This window comes from Lonchura striata, chromosome 12, assembly GCF_050655825.1.
Source record: "Lonchura striata isolate lonStrDom1 chromosome 12, ASM5065582v1, whole genome shotgun sequence".
NCBI lineage: Eukaryota > Metazoa > Chordata > Aves > Passeriformes > Estrildidae > Lonchura > Lonchura striata.
Genome location: NC_140714.1, coordinates 6,680,731 through 6,699,594, shown reverse-complemented (window position 1 = coordinate 6,699,594; position 18,864 = coordinate 6,680,731). Strand labels below are relative to the sequence as shown.

The 18,864-nt window shown below is 42.7% G+C and overlaps 1 long non-coding RNA gene across 5 annotated transcripts in view; it reads right to left on the bottom strand.

Moving 5' to 3' along the window:
• Nucleotides 1-18,864, bottom strand: part of LOC110482230 (uncharacterized) — a 177,546-nt gene that overhangs the window by 799 nt on the left and 157,883 nt on the right. For all 5 annotated transcript variants that reach the window (XR_014958051.1, XR_014958053.1, XR_014958052.1 and 2 more), the window contains 6 exons: nt 18,071-18,182; nt 16,016-16,208; nt 15,071-15,190; nt 14,601-14,806; nt 7,371-7,492; nt 392-713 (listed from right to left, as the gene is read on the bottom strand). This is a non-coding gene — a long non-coding RNA (uncharacterized LOC110482230). The remainder of the gene's footprint in view (nt 1-391; nt 714-7,370; nt 7,493-14,600; nt 14,807-15,070; nt 15,191-16,015; nt 16,209-18,070; nt 18,183-18,864) is intronic.

The window sequence follows — 18,864 nt, the reverse complement described above, 5'->3', positions numbered from 1 at the left end:
AAAATCTCAGATACTAACCAAGAGATAACTCACCTGGTATCTCCCTGAGCTGAAGTTTTTGCAGAGCACCCTGAGCCCTGACCACCTTCCTACAATCTCCATATGTACCCCAAAGCTTTCAGTCTTCACAGAGAGAGATACACACGGCGTGCTTGAGCTTGGGATAATGCTCCAGAAACCATAGTGAGAGATGGAAGGGTAGGCTATATCCCAAACTCAGGAGTGCCAGGAGGAGCCTGTGCTGCCATTTGGGTGTGTGGAGCAATATTGAGCAGGTGATCAGCAAAGGGGAGTGAGGAAAAGTGAACCAAGTTGCCTGAGGAAGGATAGGTGGAAAGCTCAACATAGCATTAGGGCTGAGTCAGAGGGGAGGGGAGGGGAGGAGGCTTACGTGGAGCTAGTCCTGCTGGTGTCTGGGAAAGAGGGGTGCAGCCTTCAGTCCTCTGATCAGCACAGTGTTGGGAGACAGGTCTGGTTTATCTGGGCTGCAGAGTGCCCTGGGGTGTCCCCTACTTCACAAACATCTTGCATCCCAGTGCTCCGAGCCTCAGCATCCTCCGTACCCCGTCAGGTGCTGGTGAGAGCTGCCTTGCTTCTGTTCCGCTCACTGTCACAGGAACAGCTTTTTCCTCCTTAGTTTTCTACATGGTGACCAGTAGAAAACTAATGTGGCTCTGGGGTGGGGTTTGATGGAGCTCAGGAGCTGGTAGAGGCTGAGAAATGACAGCACATACCTGTGACTTAGTTGGGTAGGACCCTTTACTTTCTGGCACTGAGCTGAATGGAGCAAAATTGTTTTGTGATGCATCCTCACAGCCCCACCAACTGATCTAAAATCACCAACCTGAGGGAAGGCAAGAAACACAATTCCATTGCTGTCAGAAGAAGGATCCAACTCATGGGACTCCATTATGGAGAAGAGTTGGGAGTGGTCTGAAGCCTCCCAGGACCAAATCCTGGCTTTGCAGTATCACTAAACATACATTTATGCATTCCATGCAGTATTGCATGACTTACAGAGCCATTTCCATCAATATGCACAAGTTGTATGTTGTGTGGCATTTTGAATCTTTACAGCTGGAGATTGGTAAGTGCAGAATGAAAGCTGTACTGTAAGTAAATAGATTATGTGGAGCTTAGAGAAACTAAGCTGCAATCTTAAATTCAAATAACTTTCCTATTAGGAAGGATCTATTAATACTTACGGTATGGTAATTGTGCAGACTCCAAGTCCTCACCCAGTAAAAAGTAAGACTTGAGAGCTCATACCTACCCATGGAAAAATCCCCTTAAAACACTGGGAATTTTGCCTATGTAAATACTGCAGAACTTGAGCTGTAAATGCCTCTTCTATAAACTACCCAATCAGAACTTGATCACAACAGCAAAATTTCAGTAAGAAATTTAAGGCAGTGCATACTGCTGTAAGGATACACTTGAGGAACCCAGATTTCCTGAGATTTTTTCACTGCTTTTCCCCCTTGTAACCATTTCATTTTCACTATAGGTGAGGCCATCCCCAGTACTAATCTTTGTTCTTTGTGGCTCGGCCTCTCTGGGTAAGCGTCATCTTCCTTTATCTGCTGCATCCTCTTGCTTGCCCAACAATTATCCCACAAGACAGACAGTTTCCCTTTGATGGTTGCTCCTCAATGCTACAACATATCTGAAAACAGCCAACTCTTCTCCTCCTGTCTAATCTGTGTGGTCAGAAAGTGAAATATTTCATTCCCTTCAAACAGCTGACCACCCTTTCCTGCCTCTGATTCATCTTTTAATGCTGGTAACAAGGATACCACTCTGGGCTGCCTTTCTCTTTGATTTGGAAGTTCTCATAAAGGCTTTTCATTAAAAGACATTTTTAGCAGTTGTGTCAAAGCTGGATTTTTAAGTTTTGTAAGCCTTTCACATTTGTTTGGAGGGAATGAAACTTGCAAGTTCTTGGTGTATACTTAATTTTCAAACATCCATGCCAAGCCAACTCTTTTTGATCCTTGTTAAAAGGATTTAAATACATTCATCTAGTGTAGTCCTTTAAACTCCTGCTTCCTCCCTGGGGTTCTCTTCTTACCCTATGTAGTGTGCTGCTGCCATCAAGGTCTGAATTACTTGGGTTGTTTAGGAGTTTGCTCCTCTGACCCATAGGAGGCTGGGAAGTACTCCCTGCCATTCCCAGCAACACCAGCCCAGCACTGCTATCACTGCTGTCACAACTTGCCCTCTATGGGCCCATATCCTGGTCCCCATTTTAGGCCCAGTGACTAAGCCCTGTGCCAGGATGCTGAGGAGCCACTGATGCCATCCGCTTCCCTGAATACTGAGATATTGAGGTGACTAATTCAAGGTTACCCAGGGAAATAATACCCAAACATCCTTCATCTCCATCCTGGGTCAAACTGTGCAACTCGGACATCTTCCCAACCAGTGCATTGCAGCAGGAGCTGTGTTCTGTGGGAGCCATCTGCTCTGCACACAGGTACAAGGTGGGACACAGTGGAAATGCAGTGTAGCCCTGTCCTTGCAGATACCATCCCTGCTCTTCGTCTGGGTGGGGAATCACCATATGGGATCAGAAGGTGAAGGAGGGAATGCAAACAAGTCTGTTCCACTGCTGCACTCGCATGCAAGGAAACGCGTTCAGCTTGCCTCAGAAACTACTTTGACCCTGGAAAGCAGATACATGAGTAGGAACTAGGGACTGGGTGGGAGGAACAGCAAAGCCCACGTAGACACTGCAAATGTGTGGGATTTTCATCTTCAGGTCAGCACGGATGGACATAATGATCCCTTGAGGCTCTCTACTTGTAATTGCTGGTTCCAGCTTGCCCCTCCCCTACTCCCAGCATTGTTGCTGACTGTTCACACACTGCTCCTTTTCCTTACACCTCTTATCTGCCACGTGGAAAGTTCTCAGGGTAGCCCAGCTTCTGGGGCTCGCTGCAGCCTGGCAGATCCTTTGGCCTAATAAGCAGTTATAGATCCCATCTCCCTTTTTACTACGGGTCAACCTCCAAGAGGTCCTAAAGAAGCTAAGAAACACTTAATTCTTCCCATTTTTATGCAAATTAACTCACATCAAGCTAAACATTATATTAGTTTATCTTTTGTGTTTGCAATGCCACTTTGCAATTTCACATGCTATAAATCAAACAGGATCTGAATACACTCTTCATGACTTTTGATATTATGTATTTATGCATCTATGCAGTTTCAGGTGCCTGTGCCAAAACATTAACAGTAATACTAGGAGGACAAAATATAGCAGATGTTCTGCAATCCCACACCAAAAGGCAACCTGGGAATGTTGGAAATTATGCAGGTACAAAAAGCTTTATCCCTCGAGCCATGCACTTTTGTTATATAAACAAATTATCATAACAGCTCTGTGAGGTGTCACCATCACCTTATGAAAAGAAGACTGAGATGATTGATTTGGCAAAGAACATGGGGTCATGAAGCTCTGACCTCATTGTAGTTCCACCCTCCCTCTCCATCTTGTATGCAGCCTAAGTATATAATGTAATATTTCAGTGCAGGGATAATTAAACTGTAAAACTCTATTTTAGGAGGGTTGTTTTCATTATTTTCCCAAATAGCAGATTGTCTCCAGAGATAACAAAATACAAATATCCAATAGAGCAGAGAAAAAGCTAAGCAACTTTATGGGTATCAAATTCTTTTTCCCTACACAGTTTGATTTCCCTTGGGGTGTAATGAGGTACCCAGCTAAAAGCAAAGACGTCTCCCTGGGGAAGTCTTTACAATGTTGTCATATTTGCATTGTGGTAGGAAGTCTCTACCAGTTATAAAACTGTCAAAAAAATTGTCAATGGCCAAAAAGCTGGGAAAGTTTTAGGCCTAATCCAGTACCTGTCAAAACTCATCATCAAAACTTCCACTGACTTGGAGAAGTGCAGAATCTCTGTCATTTCCAGGAGCTATTTTACAGCATCACATCTTGCTCATTAATATCCACCTGACAAGCATATATAACATCCAGTATTTCTTTACCAAGATACAACAGCTTGAAAAAAACATTTATTTTCTAACTTAGAAAAATGTCTGTGCTCACTAAGTTGCAGTACCAAAACTAGGGTGTTTTAAAATTCTCAGGTAGCTGAGGGTTCCCAGAACAGATGGGCACAGGGAGGGAGAAGATAATCTAATGGCAGCCCATCACTTTGTAGCAGTGCTGGTACCACATCATTACCACAGCCAGAATGTGCAACAGACCACAGCCATTGCTCCCTCATGCTAAATGATTAAGAGATGCTGCTTAAATTCTGATGCTTCAGATTTGTCAGCAGTCTCCAACTTGCAGGATATGTTGAGGAACAGGTCTCTTCTTATAGGTGCTCCTATTCTCTTGCACCCAGCTTCCTCCTTTCTTCTGAAAGCAGCATTGATAAGGAACAGACTAGAAATGCTTAGTGTTGAAGATTCAGCATATAAACACAGGACAAAAGTCCGAAAAGGGATTTGGTCTCTCCCCAACTATGCTGTGTTTGCCCTGGATGAAGCAATGGTGAACAAATTCTACTTTCAGCCGCACACCCTGCACTGTTTCTCACGATGGCTGTTGCTGCCTGAGTGGCTGGGCACAACTAACACAAGCTCCTTCACTCTGGTTTGTGCCTGAACTACTGCTTTGCTATCAGGTACCTACAGCCTTGGCTTTGCTACTTCACTGTCAGGCTCTGCTTTTGCAATGAAAATAGGGGACTTAACAGTAAGAATTCTTAGAAGGTAGAGTTTAGATGAGATGTTAAAAAGTGGACACAAAAGTAGCAGGATGCAGGGAGAGCAAAGTCTGGGTGATCTGGAAAGCTGAAACAAAATTGTCTTTTTCTTACCAGCTGTTTCCAACAGCCACTTCTGCTCTATGCCTTCATGCCTTCTCACTCACTAAATACCTTTTTTTTGATGGCAAAGGCTTTCTAGGAGCAAACCTGGAATCCATCCATTCCCCTTGCAGGTGTGAGGAGAGCTACAAGAATGATGTGAATTGGCTGCAGCCTTCCTAACCACATTCATGTCATGCCACTCTGGCTGGGATGCTGGAGAGAGAATTAATGGAGTGTAAATCCCTGTTTGGAAATCTCTAGCTTCTCCCTGTAACTCCTTCATTCCCTTTACAAACCACAGGAAGAGGGGAACTCCTAAGAGAACCACAGCTGCACATTTTGGGTCTTGATTAAAAGCCGTGGAGAATTCATGCAACCAGAGCTGCCTGTCTAATGGGTTCAGAGTGAACTGAGATACTTCCAAGAGAATCTGTAGTCCTGAGACTAAACCCTGCGAGCAACAATCCTCTTTTAAAGTTATTGTATGGCTTGGCTACAAAGATAAGGCACCAGATGGCTTGGGAAGAATTTTTAGGAGACAGTCTGCTGGTATGCCTGGAAGGATCTTGAGAGTTTACGTTTACAATAGACCATTTCTTTGGAGGCAAATGTTTGTCAGGAACATCAGTTTTAATTACCTAAAATGTAGGCTGTTTCCAATTTCAGACAATGTTAAGAGGAGTTGGGTTTTTTTCCCTGAAGAGAGGACAGCTGACAGAAATCCCTTCCTTTATAGGTAGCAAATTGACTTCTGAGATTACTGTTATGCAATTTTTGTCCCAAATACTATCCTGAAGCACTTTCTTTCACTGATGAATTATTCATAGCACAAGTAGGTGTCTTCAGCCAATTAATTAAGCAGCTAATTTTGTCAAAAAAACAGCTCTCAAAATTCCCAAGACTTTTCAATGGAGCCTTACTTTGTCTTTTGCATGCAAGGAGAGATAAACTGGGAAGGAGCCATAAGGATGCCAGTAGGAATAAGCAGCCTGTCAGTAATCTCAGTGTTGCTTTCATACATGCAACTTGCTTCTAAATCCAGATGTGATCATTTGGCAGTAAGGATTATAGCACTATTACCCACAATATCAGGCTGAATTCAATGACACCAGGATTGAGCTCCCATATACCCAGTGTGAGGGCACGATGTTCCTTTCCTTTCCCAGCCAGAAATGTTACCCAAAATTATCTAAAGGATTTGGACCTTCCTAAGAATTATGGTCCCTCATCACCTGCAGGTGAACGGCACACCTGAGGAGATCTGCATGTGGGCAGTACACCTTGTATGTCTGGAGATGTGGCAGCTCTGCTAAGGGGGTAATTTCCTACCTCCCAACACATGGAAGCTGAGGTATACGTGTTGCGGTTTTCAGACCTTTCAACTTTTTCATAGGCATTACAACATAAAGAACACTAACAAATGCTGGTGATGGGAATCAGGCTCATGTTTCTAAGCCAGCTATTTCCACGTTGTCTCCCCATATTTTATCATCTTAATTCATAAATATCCCTAACCTTTCCATTCAAAAATTTTAAAGGGACAAAGCACGATTTGGAAATGACTGTAACACAAGGATATTTGTTGACTTAATTGACATAGTTTTGACATGTCAGGGCCTCCTAGGGGACCAAGACCCCATTGTCTAATGGCAGAGCAAACACAGGGCTGAAAATGGGGCCAGTATCGGCATTCCCCTGCCTTATCACACTCAGTTAATGCGTTACTCCACACCAGCCAGTCAGCTAAGAATAGCATTTGTTGAAGGGAGGAGAAATCTCATACACACCAGCAGCATTCTTTCTGCTGTTCTCATAGGAGGTTCCAGCACATGGTTCTTTGTAACACAAAGGCCATCATCAAAACAGAGAATTGTCCCAATCTGAGCCATTTAATCTACCAACAAATTGGATGTTTGTGTTCCTTCAACAGCAGGACAGGGAGATGCCCACCCCTGGATGAGAGTCCTAGACCTGTCATAGCTTGTAAAATACATGGAGAGCCAAAAGAGCAACTTCCCCCTAACACGAGTAGAACTGGGCACATTAAAACAAACACATTATCCTAGTTGATTCTGTGCATCAGTTAACTCCTCTGAACAGTGAGAATAGAAGTTTTAGCTCTGGTTATACATATACAAAACCACGTGGTTTAGGGCAGTGGTATCTAATTGTGTAAAATTTTTTTGGATACCATTATGTATAGAAAATAGGCCTCTGGGCCAGGAGCTGGCACTTTTCAGAAGCTGACATGCTTCTGCTGAAAGCATTGTGAGGGATCCAGTGTCACCACCTCTCTGCAGCATCAGTAAAAGCAGTGAGCAAGAACCATCCCTGTGGCTCTTCTCTCTTGCAGAGTCACTCTCCTGCATACCACTGCACAGCACAAGGAAGAAAAGAGGAGTTTCTGCATTGCTTAAACACACAAGAGCTACTGACCTGACCCTCTTAGAGCCATTTCACACACTCTCCAGGGCACACCAATGGTGAGCATTCAGTGGTGACAGGGCAGAAACAAGGAAAGCTTACAGGGCCTTGCCTGAGTGCCAGTCCATCTTCCAGGGACCTGTAGCTGGGTGACCCATGCTGGAGGTGATGTTCTTGTGCTCCTCTGCCGAGCTGCTCCAGGAGGAGAGGGACACAAATCCTGCCTGGGGACACACACAAATATCAGTGTAACTCTTGCCCTCGTGCAAAATCAGCGCTGGTGTTCAAAAGTCCAACCTTGCACTGCACTGATGTCAGTACCACAACATGATGGTTTAGTTTCCACTTCCACCACCCACAACAGCCATGGCTGTGGAAATCCCAGATTAACAATTCCTATTAGGAATACCCACCATAGTCTCAATGATGTGTGTATGTATGACTGCCAGTGGCTGTGACATCTCTCAGGGAGATATAGTTACAGCTGTCAGAAGTTCCCTTTTATTTTCTGCCCCACTCCCTAAGATTTTTCTCATGCCCCAGCTCTCTTTTTGTGTTGTTCCCTCAAGCCATGTGTCATCTGTCCTGGAGACCAAGGAATTTGGTTCCCATGCCTAGAACAGCTTTTGTGTTATTGGCAGCCCTTCTTTCTGCACCCATTGAAATGGGTGAATGCCTATAAAAATAAGACAATGAGCGAGTAGCTTTTAAATCTAATTATTCTTGTGTTTACTTGGCATAATCTTTGATATTTTGAAACCAATTTATTTGACCCAGCTTCCAGGAGAAGACTTGAGTGTGAGATACAGTGACACGGATCTTTCCTGTAGGTCTAAGATGTAGTAGAAGCGTGCCCTTCTATATCCAAGCCCTTCAGCAAAAGTACTTGTAGCTTGCTCCTTGACTTCAGGAAATGTGTGCGAATGCACCCAGGCTCACCCTGCAGCTGGAGGTGTCTGGGGCATCCTCCAAATATAGGTCCAGCTGCATTTGTCCCTCATGTCACAGGAATGAGCCCCTGGCCCTGAGCGGCATGTGACTAGCACAGCAGCCAGAAAAATTCACACAGAGGATTTTGTAAGCACGTTTGCTGGTTTAAACTTTGCCCTAGAGACTGGAGACTCCTTCAACTATGAGAAAGAGGGGTCCTTGTCGTTTATAGCTGAGGTCAGCGGAGGGCCAGAGCAAGGAAGTTTGTATTGCAGCAATTTGTACCTTATCTTGTTTATAGATGTAAACAGAAGGTTTACACTTCCGTTACTGAACTCTCCTACACCAAAAATGTTGAGTGCAAAGAGAAGGAGAGGGATAGGCAATGTGTGTGCACTCATTTCTTGAGCTAATTTCAAAAAGTACAGTTAAAGAGACTGGTGTTTCTGAAGTTTGGAAATTTGGACTCCCTTGCAGTGTTTAAAAAACCCATTTCTGCAGACTGCAGGGGTCATTCCAGGATCTTGATAAGGTCTGGATGTAACTTGTAAGTCTGATGGACTTGAGTCAACGTCATCAAAGCCAAGAATCCTTTATGAGCTTTAGGTCACTCCCAATTGCTTCTGAAGTCATTGCCCAGGCTTTTCTCATTTTAGTCACAGTACCAGGGTTTTGTATCATCTGAAAAGCTCCAAGGCAAGGGACATATGGAGCTTACAAAAGCACAGTTATTGTGCTAGTTAGCTCCAGTCCCATGCCAAGCAAATTATTCATGCACATTCTGTGGATAGGAGAAACAATTTTCATGTGGTTATATGGATAAAGGGAGAAGAATTTGGGCCACTGACTAAGCCTGCCAGCAATGCTTCCCCCTAAATTCAGCCATGGAGCTGCAAAGCAGATTTCTCACAGCACTGATGGTGGGGCAGTGCTCTCTTTGGAAAGTGTGACCCCTTATTTACATGCCACTTGGAAACCAATACCATACAAGGGAGCCAAATTATTCCTGAAATATGGCCTTTTGATTATAAGCTTTCAGGAAAGTAAGCAATTGAACAAAAGCAGCTTAGAGATAGCATTTCAAATGAGAATCAGTCAGCTTGGCTGGAACAGGAGCAGCAGCAAACTGCCCAGCCTATTGGAGACATGGCCACGCCATGCGATGCTGCTCTCCTGCATGCAAAAGGAAACCTGACATTTTACAGGTGTTCTGCTTTTTGAGTCTCATGGAAGGAGACAGAGCTTGAGGAGACTCTACAAAAGGTTCCTTTTAACAGTTGCTGCTTTTCCATTTCAGCTCTGTGACCAAAGTGCTTTTTTTTTTTTTCTTTTTTGTCTCAGCAGATTTTTCTCAATTGCCATTGCAGTGGGCACTGCAGAATGCAGGGTTCATTCCTGCTTGTTTTCTTTCTGTGCTCTTGGCAGCAATTCTGGATACCCAGAAATGCAGACCATCAATATTTTCTTTCATTTCCACTTTCCCTTTAGAAATATTTCATAAATGGCCTTCCCACACTGAAAAAAAATTGATTAAATAATTATTAAAAAAATTAAAGTAATTAAATATGCTCTATTATTCAAGTTAGTGGAAATAGAAAAGTGAATCAGCTGACTGTTATTGTACAATAAAGTCAAGAGTAGTTAATTTCAATCCTTGTTCTATAATACTTATACAATTCAGATGAGACAAAAGCACTAAGGTCATGGATTAGCAGTGGCTTAAAGTTGAAAATAGCCTGAGGAAGTAAGGATGACAAAATAAGTACGAGTGGGCAAATGTTATGTAATGGGTATGGGAACTACTTAGTGTATGATATTTTATCAATATAAATGGAAGAAATACAAAAGCAAATTCAATTTTTAAGGTCTCTGTTAATAAAAATTTTGTAAAAATATAAATATAAATATAAATAGTATCTATACTTTAAACAGAGCTACAAAAAAGTAAATTTGGAATCCAATATAATAAAACAACTGATTTCTAGATTAAAAAAAATGGTTTATAGGTAAATAATCATGGCACTTCACTTAGATATAGCATGTGAGGTAAATGACATCAAAGTCTTTACATGCATACCCAAACAAATTAGCAAAGTCTATAATAAAAGCTGTGGTGGGGCCCATAGTCACCAGTGTTGGCATTTCACAAGACGCCTACGAAGGTTTCCTTATGGTTACCTTTTGCAAGCATTGCAGCTGGTACAATAATAATTGCTGTGCCAAAGAGAATTGTGAAAGCGCAGGACACAGGAAAACCAGAAAAGGAATTTTGTGACAAGAATGCCATGCAATTTTTCACATACCAGCAGAGAAAATTAGATTTCTAAACAGTGAGTGAACCGTTGCTTGCCAGGGTACTGCAGCCACTGCCAGGACAGAAACAACCCCTCACAGCCCATGGGATGTTCACAACAAGCAGCAGCTGAGCATGCCCAAGGAGAATGGTGGTAATTAATTAATGATTTCGTGCTTCCGTGCTGAAAGAAATTATGCCTGTACATGTTACTAGTGGGTAAAAACCTCACATATCCATAAAAATGCATATAGAGTAGCTCCGTTATTGATCAGAAGAACTTCTAGCCATTTTGACTAGGACACCTTAAGAAGAACATCTTTACCCAGTGATTGGGTCTTACTGGGAGAAATTAATTGTGTTGATTTGGCACTGCCTGATTTTTTGGTAGTGGGAGAGAGCCATAGGGGTAGCTTCTGTGAGAAGCTGTTGGAAGCTTCAGCCATGTCCAACAGAGCCAATTTCTGATGGCTCTGAAGATAGACGTGCTGTTGGGCCAGTTAGAGAGGTTGGTGATGCCTCTGTGATGATATTTAAGATGAAAATCAAAACATCACATGGACAGTTTTTTCCCAGGAGTGGTGAAGGGCTGCTGTCGGGGCCATCCCTGGCACAGCACATGGCATTGCGCTGCCAAGGCTGCGCCATCTCCATGTGGCCCATGGAGAGCTCTGCCTGCCTGGCTGCCCCTGCAAGCCATGGTGAGGACCATGGTAAAGCAAACCCTGTCCCCTGGAATGCATGAAATGCACGGGAGTACAGAGATCCACTCACAGCCCATGGGAAAAGGGCTCATTGCCAGAGTGGGTGGATGCCAGAAAAAACTGTGATCCAGTGGGAGACCCGAATAGAGAGAGAGGGTCCCCACTTTGAGAGACAGAGAGAGAGGGCTCCTGCTTCCAAAGATATGGAGAAACGGCCCTTGCTTCCAAACTAGAGCAGCCTCCCCTTCGAGGACAGCACCCCATGGATGAGTGACCCATGCCAGAGCAGTTTTGGAAAAACTTTGCCTGTGGGAGGGACTTGCAGCATAGCAGAAAAAAGATTGCTCTCCCTGAGTGAACAGAAAAGGATCTCGAGTGATGAACTGACCAAAACTCCCATGCCCTGTCTTTCTGTGCTGTTGCTGGGAAGGAGGGAGGGGCTGGGGGGGGAAAAAAAGGTGTTTTAAGGACTTACTTTACTTGTCATTATCCTCCTCCAACTCTGTTAATAATAAATTTACTTTACACCTTTCAATTTAAACCTGTTTTTTTCCTATTTTTTCTCCCAGTCCTTATCTAAACTCATGAACCTTTCATTAATTCTTTTTTTCCCCCCTCTCCTCTGCCCAGCTGTAGCAGAAGAAGGTAAGCGAATGACTCTTGTGGGTGCCTGGCATTTGGCCAGTGTCAAACCATGACATTCACCTTGGCCTCAATTCACAGCTCAGTCAGAAAGTTTACAGAGGCCTCTTGGGTGTTTGTAACACTCAGTTAAGTAATAGAACAAATAAAACCACTGTCTTGAGATAATGCACCTTCTTTTATACAAACATTTAATTTCAAAGTCTTAAATAGGCAATAAAACAATATTTAGTCTTGTAAGTCTTCTTTGGTTAGGTTCACAATGTACCTGCCTACCAATTACATTCCCTGCAGTCAGAACACCTAGAAAACTCTATTTATTAGCAATCCATCCCAAAATAAATGTACCACTTGAGTCAAAGATAATCTGTTCTGAAGGAGACTGCTAAGACAGCTCCTGGGATAAAAGAGGGTAAAGTTCTCTTGAATATTAACATAAAAGAAATAAAAATAAATGCTTTGCATTTCAGAAGTAAATTCTTTCACACCCTTATTCTTGTTTTCATCATTCAGACATAGGCTGTGACCTCTGCTGAGGTCCTCACAGAAGTAAATACCCACTGACCCCCTTCTTACTGCAGCCTTTGGATAGCAAAGTCTGGAAGATGATGAGACCCCCACATCCTTTGCCCATACACACAACACAGCATCTCAGGCTGTTTCAATATTTTACCTGCCCTTTAAGGGCCCCATACAGAAGTGAAATGGTTGTTACATGTGTGCAGCTCCTGCCTTATGAGCCATGTAATCCTATTTAGTGTTGTAGCTGTGTCACACATGAATTGGTGGCTCTGTGCAGTGCCTTGTTCAGTGATGGCAGATAATAATGCCTTTGGTGTGCAACACTCAGCTGAGGCAAGCTTGGAAAGTGTTAACTCTGAGGCAGGATAATATTTTATTTGGTTGAAGTAAAAAGTAAACCAATAAAGGATTTACAGCAATTTAAGGCTTAAGATGAGATCAGATGCCTGTCATCTCCAAACACCTCTCAATCAGCAAAAAATAATCCTTCATGAAGTGGATTGTTGTGTTTTGGTGCAAATTTTTTTGGGTAAAATGGGCCAAATTGTTATTTTCCTGTAAAGTGGAGGGAGGTGAAGCATAAACGCAGCTGAAAACTTACCCAGGGCTTCTGGCAAGTGTGGGCCAGAAGCGTGTGATTTGTGCTGATTACCAGATCCCTGCATTTCATGAATCCCAGATGATGATTTGCAGGGGGATCTCTTTAAAAGGATGCAGGAAGTAAGAATTATCATCAGCTAATGAAGAGGGCAGAGAAATGAAAATGGAGCCAAAGGGAGAGGAAGATATACTCATTTTCCTGAGAATTAGTGCATTAGAGCCACCTGCTTACAGGGTTAACTTTCTTCCTCTCTATTTCAAATAAGGGGAGTCAACCTGACCTTTACTTTCAGATCTGAGAGAAGCCTTGAAAATGAGAACAGTGAGGCTCTCCAAATGCAAACACTGGCTGAAGCAGACCTATTTATAAATAGTTTAAGAGAACACCGTGAACTAGAGAAGGAGGGGAATTTCCCCCCGCAAGTTTGCTGCCTCACTGAACACAGCGACAAGCTTGAATTTGCTCTCTTACATACCAGGAGACCTGTAGCAGAAAATGAAGTTAAATCTACAAACACAGGACCCAATGCAGCCAAGTGGCACCAGCTCCAGTTTTGCTGCAGTGCATGAAGGGGCTATTCTGCAGAGAACGCCCCTGGTCCAACATGCTCAGCCTTTAGTTAATGGTCCTGCTTCATGGGAACAGACCCTGGACAGAGCTGCTAAGGGGAACAATCCCAAACTAGCTCAAGTGGCTCAGAGGACATCTACCTCTGAGAAGGGTACAGCCTCCCAGGCTGCATTCATCAATCTCTTCCATCTCTCTCCAACCTAAAAAGGTTTTGTTTTTGATTTTTTAAAAATAAACTACAAACCATTCAACTGCAATAGTAAGATTAAAAATTCATGAAGTGAGGAACTAACCCAAAATAGCAGCACCCCAGCCCTAATATATTCTCTTAAGAATTCAGATTTATCATAGCCCCCAGCTTGCTACACAATTTGTAGCCACATCTTCTGCTACCCACTTCTGCTGGGCTGCTACTTTCAGTTTTGAACCTTAGCCCTACAAGGAATTCTCTGAACAGAAGGTTAACCTTTGTTTTAAAGGATGTCATAAGTAAAAACAAACTCTGGCCTTGCAAAATTTCCCTGTTTGTATGTTTTTGCCCCAATTACTCAAAAAAAGTAATCCAATAGATTAAATTTCCATTTCTGAGAAGTGTTATCTAGCTGCAAACCAGTGGTAATGTCACTGGGTAGATGATATAGTCACTAAAGTGCAGTTACTTGGTCAGCACAAATGGCTTTGATGCTGGAAAATACATTACAAAAGAAGCATTTCATCCCTTTCCTGTCTGCCCTCCTACATAAACAAGGCAACTTTCTGGGGCCTGACAGAGTAGATGACAGAGAGAATTGGCTGGTGAAATTCTGTGTGACTTCAGAATAATACCTACCTACCTGTAATTACTGCCATGTTTTGGTTTCCCCTATCTGCAGACATCATAGCATCTCTCTCACCTCTCTATGAATCACAACAGAGGCCATTGGAGCATACCAGGACTGGGAACAGAAGTTATTTAAGGGTGAGATGCAGGGAAGAGGAATGCACGCCTTTGACACATCTCTATAAACAAAGGTTAACCCACTGTCCCCTCTTTTGCAGGTTATTCCAAAAGTGTGGTGAACTTTACCAACCTGGACATTTCCAGCTATCTGTATGTATCTTCTGTTTCCCATCTCATTTCTCCTGAAGCCTCTCTAACAAACTTCATGGGTGATCTCTGGGGTCAAGGTGATATCTTCTATTTGTATTTCATGGCTCTCAGTAGAATTGTTTTCCATGGACTCATCTGGTTACTCCTGAACTCAGGAGGTCTACTGAGACTCAGCTGTAGAAAAGACTGAAAATGAGAAAATCTTTTTTGCTATGAATAGTAGTCACAGACATGCTCCTCTCTCCAACCAGCTGCCTGAAACATCCCTCTCCATTTCATAGAAAATGATCTTGTATGTGGGTTAGCTTGAAGGGTCATTGAGCAAGTTGCTGGCTGCATCAATGGCAAACTCGCTCTTCCAGGATAACTGTAGCCAAGTTACTTTAATTTCTCACAGGTCCATTCTTGGACTCATTGAAAATAAGAAAAAAAATAAAGAGGTGAGCTCACTCTCTTGGTCAGGCATGTAAGTCCACATCTTAGACAATCTGCTGATGAAGAGTCAGGGTCTCAGAAGTTCAAGGACGTCTCAGGGCCTCTGAAATCAGCTCCAACAGGGCCCAGTAACACCTGGAGTGGTGAGGAAAGGAATCCTGACACTTTTTGTGCCTGCACCAAAGTCTCTGACAGAACTGGCAAAGCACTGAATTTATTTTCTTTAGATTGAGCTGGTTAGAGCAACAGCTGGAAAGGTGAGTGTCTTTAATTAAGTTGACAATAATTTATGAGTTACATTGGATGTTTCACAATAAAGAAATGTTTATTAATAATGGTTTTAAATCTCAGTTCCTGTTTTAAGCAAAATAAATTTAAGTAAGCAGTCTCAGCTGAACTTCTGGTAAGAAGGAGTTTTCTGGGAAAATTAAGTTAAAAAAGAAAAAAGCCACTCAGAATTTACTAGTGTACATTCATCATCCTTAAATTTTGTGAGGAATGTAGCACGATGTAGCACTCACACATTTCACAAAGGTTATCAAAAGCCACTGGCCACAGATGAAATTCCCTTGGGTGAGAATTTGGAATCTTGTAACCTCGCTCTCATTTTTATTTTCTTAGTACTGCAAATGTATTTTGTACATACACATATGCATACACACACTATGTATATTTACATATATACACTTCTATATATAAATTGTTCCTGATGCAAAGCAGTTTGAGAGTTTCCCTCCATAAATAAAGTGTCCAGTTCAAGCTGGCAAGCTCTACAGAATGCAGCATATGAGATGGAAAAGACAGTAGCTAAACACTGGTTTTGTTATTGGAAAAGGATTAGTTTCCTATATACATCAAATTCCTTCTGTAACCATGGGTAAATGAGTTAACACCAGACATTCAGAGGGCTTTAGGTTAGCAAAGATGTAAATAGAAAACTTACAGGAATTTCTTTAATACCTGATGCTCAGGGGAACTGGACATCTCAGGGGAATTTTGAGAATTGCTCTGTGCGCCTCTTTCTCACCTAATTTGCTTCAACAGATGAAGTTTTCTTTGTCTTGGCTCTTCCTATTTAGAAAATGTCAAAACAAGCGATTTCCTCCCTCACCAGGAAGGATCAGGAGAGTGAGGGACTCCAGCAAACACATCACTGAAAAAAGGAGATAGATGGAATGGGAAAAGTTTAATGTATTGCTGCTCACCTTTATCAGACATGAATGACCTGTGAAATATTTATCATCAGAACCACTGTCCTCACATGGGCAACACTACCAGAGCCTGGACAGCATTACACCTCTCCTTCTTTTCCACTGAGCAGGAAATGCTGCTGGAGATTTGGAGGAGAGGAAGGCTTCACACAGGAAAGCAGGGCTCGGGTCCAACACCTTTCCTCAGCAGTGACAGGGTGTGTAGCTGGTCATGAGGGTCTACTAAACACACAGAGCTGAAAACCTGCCCCCACCACACAACAGACCTGAGACCTGTCAGGAACTCACTGTTCTGTCAGCATTCATCACAGGACCACTACGGTCCAAATGTAAATATCCCAGGCAGAGTTCTGGGATCATGGAGTCATTGCACCAGATTATATGAATCTGGCACATTTATATTTTTATTTTCTACAAGCTGTGGTCCCACACAGAGATGTTCTCAGGTTGCCATTCTCTCTAATGCAATAAAGCTATCTGTGCTCTCTGCCCTCAGGTTCAGTTTCCCATCTATGCTCAAGAATTATTACTAAAGTAAGTACTGGAAATGCACCTCTCAGCACACTTGCACAATATTTAAAGGAAAAAAAAACACTTTGGTTATTTCAAACAAAAGCTGACACACATCTCTGACAGTGAAATTAGGAAGGACTTTCACAATAAACCAATCTGTGAGCAACAGAAGCTGCAAAGCCTTGTTGCCTTTGGCTCCCTGGTTCAGGGCTGGGCTAATCTCCGGGTAGTAGCACACAAACCCCAAATCAGAACATCTACAGCAGCAATACTTTTTCTATGAGCAGTCTGAGGGATTTGGAGATTTACTTGAGATTACAGGTCAACTTTTGTTCCTGATTGAGTGGCATGGATTTAATCTCTCCTCAGTGTCTTATTTTACTATTGCTGACATACCTAGCTGTCTGTCAAATTTGGAAGGAACTTAACAACATATTCAGGTGTAGAGACTTACAGTGTGATGCTGGAAATCTCTTTAGGAAACCAGGCTTCCAAATCCTCCAACAAAACAAAGTCATTGTAGTTTGACTTGTCTGCTTCAGCTGTGTTAACTCGTGGGAAGTTACTGAAGCAAGTTCACGAACCGTCACTGATGCACAGCATGGGAACCCTGCTGATTGTAATTGCTGGGAGCATTGGTTGGAGCATTAAGTGACGGCCATTTATTGGACTAATAAACACAGAGTTAGTGTTCCTATAGGAAACACCAGCAACTTTTGAATCAAGACAAACGAAGATGGAAGATCTTTCCTTATGGATGTAGTATCTGCAAAGGAGCAGCTGAATTTTGTTCATCAGAGGCATAACATCTTTCTGAGTAACATTTCCAAAATGAAGGACTACTGAGAAATCCAGACATTGCCCATTTTCTCTCTAGGATATATCCTGCTGGGGCTTTGTACAGGTCATTAATATATTATCTGCTGAGCCATAAGACAACAAGCAAAGCCAGAGAATTGCAGTCTAGTGAAATTTGACAAGAGTCGAGGATGCATGGGTTTGCTACTTAAATAAATACATGTTTAAATATTTAAACAAAAATTTTGGTTTGAAAGGAAAAGCTCCATGTGAGGGAGAGGTCAGATGAAAGCTGATGTTTTCTGGACCAATAACAGAAATAACTACTGATCCAAAAAAACTTGAATACAGGAAGCTCTGCCAGGTTCAATTTGAATGGATAATGAATGGCTGAACTAGTTAAGTGAAAAGACATGTTATGTGATGCTAATATGTAAAGCTCTAAAAGGAGGTAGTTGATTTGCTTTGATCAAGTAAAGAAAGAGATCCCCACCTTGGCTCTTCCCAGCAGAGATGGTTATCTTGGCAAAGCTGAGGAGGAGAAGTGGCCAGGCTTGCTGTGAGTCAGTGTCAGCAGTCTTCTGATGGCTCCCCGTGTGACCTTGCTGTGCAGGAAGACCATGAGACAGAAGAGAGCAGTAACCTGAGTAGGAGTAATTCCACGTTGTTGCCCAGACAGTGTTATTCCCCTGCACCCTGGGGGGCAAATCACAGCGTTTCACATGGCAATGGCAGCTCCTATTCACCAATACAGCATGGATTGTTTCACAGCAGCCCCAGGTATCCCCAATGAACATGACTGTCAAACACCACCATTCTGTTTCCTAGGCTTCAGTAGAAAAGCTTCATCTGCTAGCAAAACACTCGAAATTAGCTCTGAACATTAGCAACCAAATGACCAAAATATGCATTGTTTCTCAATCCTCTCACAGGGAGGGTGATGCCCAGAGCTCTGGGAATTCAGTGTTTCCCTTCCTTCATGTTCTCACCAGTAGAACCTCTCACCTACCTCAGTTGTGTTTGTACCCCCCACACCCCTTTGACTCCAGCTTTTTACCAAACTCCAGCCCCTATTGGGCAGAAATGGAAGAATAAGTGATTGTAAGAATATCTTGAGGGAGTGCAATCAGTGACTGAATCCAAATACAGTTACTCAGCTATTGTTCTTTCAGTCCCATGCCTGAGAGAAAATGCAATTCTGACCTTTGGCTATTTTGTAATATAAAAACTGCTGATAATATAAAGACAAACACTTTCTTGTGTACTTGTGGGAGACATCTGCTGAAA